Here is a 4242-nt window from a genome sequence, read left to right as displayed (position 1 = left end):
TTGGGGCGTGACATCATCTGTCCGCAACCTGACCGATTGTGTCCAAAACCGTGTATGTATAACTGTTGGAATTCACATGGGGAAAACTAGGGTTTGGTCAGTTTTGACCTCCGATCACAATGGACGGCTTGGATCGTCCTTACATATGATGATGGTGGCCCATTACCATCACAACGGACGGTTGTCTGTTGATACGTAAGAAGGAACTCTATTTCCTTCTTCTTTTGCGGGATTCGTCGGGTCAAACCACGTTTGACCCGACTTCAAGTTCGGTGCACGTGGGTCTACACCTGCTGTGTGCATGTGCTACGCAGGGTGGGGTCCACCATGATGATTTTTGATGGATCTACATCGTCCATTCATTTTTCATCTAATTTAATGAGTTAAGCCCAAAATTGAAGCATATTCGAGGATCAGGTGAATCGTACTACATGAAATAGTGGGTATTATGACTTCCACCATTGAAACCTTCCTAGACCCTATGGTGATGTTTATTTGTCATCTAACCTATTCATAAGGTCATACAGGCATAGATGAAAGGGAAATATTCTCCCATGACCTTTCTTCACTCAATGGATGCCAAGATCAACGATTACGAGTTAATTTGTCAATTAGGCCACTTTTACAATGTTTAAGGGTTGAAATTCGACGTGAACAGTTAATTTGTAATACATAGGCATTGTATAAAATTCTACACTAAATGGATTGTGGGAACCATGTGATCTAGAATTCGGGGGTCTAAGTTGATGGCATTTTTGTAATTATTGCTGATCTAAGAGTTTTGTGAAATCTAATGGTTCTACATGGTTGTAGGCACATTTCTAAGTAATTCTTATAAAAAAACTTATGTCTAAATTATTATGGATGCAGGGTTATTCGTTGATTTAGTTTGGGAAATGTACATGTATCAAACTACATGATCAACGGTCGGATGACTTGATTTGTGAGTGGAAACTATTCTCAAGGGTTAGATTTGTATCAGGGACTGTATGTAAGGTTAGGATAGTTAGATTTGTATCGTATGCATGTACATATTAAGCTAACTTTTGGTAACACTTGAGAACTTTCAATACTAGGTATCAAAACGTTTGGGGTGTTACAGCGAAGACTCAATTCATCCCAAGACGATGACTCGACAACCATGTAGGACAGTCGACTCTCTCCCTCTTTCTCTCACAGTTTTCCTTCTTCCTGCTTATCAAGCAGGTCCATCACCACCTGGACTCGCTAAGACTTACCTCACTCTATCTTGACTCAATAATGAGTCGACTCGAACTCAACAACACCCCTCGATTCGCCCTCACCCTCTCTTCCTTATTCTTGCTCTCTCTCTCTCTCTCTCTCTCTCTCTCTCTCTCTCTCTCTCTCTCTTTTCTTGAGCTAGACATGGTATGGACTCAGCCCAAACTCGACAACATGTGACTCGACTTGGTTTCAGCGAGTCGAATCTACTCGACTCGGATCAACCCAAACCGTGCTTCCCTTCTCTCTTTCACATTTTCTTTCTTCTTCTTCTTTGTTCCTGGAAAGTCCAGATGAGTCTGGACTCAACTCAAACACGGTCAGAGCTCACCTTTGTTTGCTCGATCGACTCGACCCAACGCAGTGACTCGAACCGAGCCGTCTCAACTCAATGTGGGAGGAAAAACGGTGCACCCTCTCACTTTCCATTTTTGGTGAGTGGTTGCCCTAAAAAAGAACTATTTATAGTCTCCCTAAACTTGCTTCTAGAACCGTCAAGTACAACTAATCCAAAGAGTAGTTATGAGTTATCGATTCCAAACCGTGAGAATTTGGGATGATATATCCGAACTTTGGTTGTATGGTTATGATCCGATGTCCCAGGTGGACTTCTAACATTGTGACCCATCAAATGGATGACTTAGATCAGAGGATGGAGCCTAATAGAAGGTGGTAGATTTTCTTGGTTGAACGGACAAGATGAGGCAGCCAATCATGGCGACTTCTGATCGGTGGCCTTATCTTATGATCTAAGCCCTTTGGATGGATCGGATGAGTCCACTGATCATTGAGGGGCCCACCATTCATGGCAACATTCTCCTATTACTGATGGGTCCCACTATTTTCAGTTGCGCGCAAATTCTCATGTAAAGGAGAATTTCTGTTTCGAACAATTTCAGCCTTCCAATCGCCCAATCATTATTATTCCAATTATAACCAACCAATTTATGAAAGCTTAAAGGTCACTATGGGGGCTCGTTATGTAGCATAGGCTGATAGCTTGAGCATAGTGTCCCATACCTTATAAGACTCCAATATTTATGATATTAATAGTAACCTCCTCAACTAGTGGCCAATTATGGTTCGACAAATAGAATTTACCTTCGCAAGGTTATATTAAATTAGTCCTTCAAAGCCACACAGAACAATTAGTCTACCGAAGCCACAGGGAACAAATATTCAATTCAAGGATGAGCTTGAAATAAATTATCCTCAAAAGCCACACAGGTGCAAATGATCCACAAGATGATAAATTTTCGTTAAAATTTTGTTTAATTCAATACACAAAATGAGGCATTACCCTCATAGTCAAATTTGATTAGATGAGCTCATCAACCAATCAATGACATTGTTTGTTTGAATTTCGCCATTGACTATTTTGCATCTTGACCATCCATTAGATGTATACTCATCATCTAGTCATAAATTTATTTTAGTTTTTACGTCATGCCTCACCTATAGTGTGACCAAGTTTTATTCATAGTGCTACCTCCATGAACTTGTACAATTATTCAATGTACAAGTACACGTGGTTGGAACACTCATCATCGGAACCGTCTATCTAGCTGGACCTATTATAGATGGCACGAATTTCAGGAAACCCTCCTATTAGACAATTCTATCCATCAATTTCCTTTAAATGAACAATGGATTTTAACCTTTTTTTTGTTTTTGTTTTTGTTTTTGTTTTTGTTTTTGGCCCTTTCAAGATTAGATGGTTAGATCATTCGATCCACATGCATTTTGAGCCATTGAAATTTCTTGAATTAATGATCATAAAAAAAAAAAGAAAAAAAAAGAAGAAGAAGAACAGTCTAGATTAATCAGTCACCGTGACACGTGTCTCATCAAATGTTCTGTTGAATTTTTTGAGCATGCATGTTTCAGGTGCTTTTAAGCATCAGTTTCAAAGGGGTACACTACACAAACCCACTTGAATATAAGGAGTTTTAGTCAACCTAACATCCTTCCGAAAAAAATTGAATACTTTTGTTTTTCTGTCATTTTGCACAAAATCATATATATTGAGGGTAATTTTGTCAAAATTATTTTCATGAATATTTATAAAACCAGGAATATTACAACAACTATTTCATAAATCAAACACATGATATAAACAATGATAACCAAAAGAGACCTTTTTTTTTTTTTTTTTTTTTTACAACTTTTCTCCAACTCGCTCCTGTAATTTACTGAATACTTCAGCTCTATGTGATAATTTCTTTAAAGCTTGCTGCAATCGGGCATCGTGACGCTGTACTTATGTAATTGTCACTTTCTATGAAAAATGTAATGATTATCTAATGATATTGTTAAAGTTTAACAGCTTGAGCTTTTAGAGAAAGTGGTTGTTTGCCATGGTATTAGAGTGGGAACATCTCATGTTCGAACCTCAAGAGCAACAAATATGCCTAGTTAATATAGCTCATACAAAAACAAGTGATTACAAAGAAATCTATAGAAAAGATTCCTAAAAAGATTTTTTATTTTTTATTTTTTAAGTATTTTTGTATTTTTTTAAGAAAAATGTAGAATAATTAATGGCAAAAAAGTAAAACATCTCTAAAAAAGAAAATACTTCGTTTTCCAGGAAAACCTTAGAGAGAAGTAGTTTTCAGTATATTACTTTACCACCGTAGTTGGCTGAAAAATTATATCTGCAAAAAATATTATCTTTTCCATGATTTCTTTTCAAATTCCATCAATCCAAAGAAGCCTCTCGTGAAAATGGGAAACAAATAAATCAAAAGTTCTAGTAATCGATTACATTTGAGCTTTCAAAAAGTATCAATTTAATTAAGAAATAGTACTAACTACCGTGAGTTAAAATAAGAGTCCAATTTGCTTTCTAATTAATTTTTTCCTTCTATTAATTTAATAACTATCAACTCCAAAATGAAGGATATTATATGATAGCCGTGCAAGCATAATTCAACAAATATGATTCATCATTTTTCAAGTTTGGCTGTTTCTTCGTTAAAACTAGTAGGGAAACCCTGC

The sequence above is a fragment of the Magnolia sinica genome, chromosome 3, assembly GCF_029962835.1.
Source record: "Magnolia sinica isolate HGM2019 chromosome 3, MsV1, whole genome shotgun sequence".
Taxonomy (NCBI): domain Eukaryota; kingdom Viridiplantae; phylum Streptophyta; class Magnoliopsida; order Magnoliales; family Magnoliaceae; genus Magnolia; species Magnolia sinica.
Note: the sequence above shows the minus strand (reverse complement) of the source record.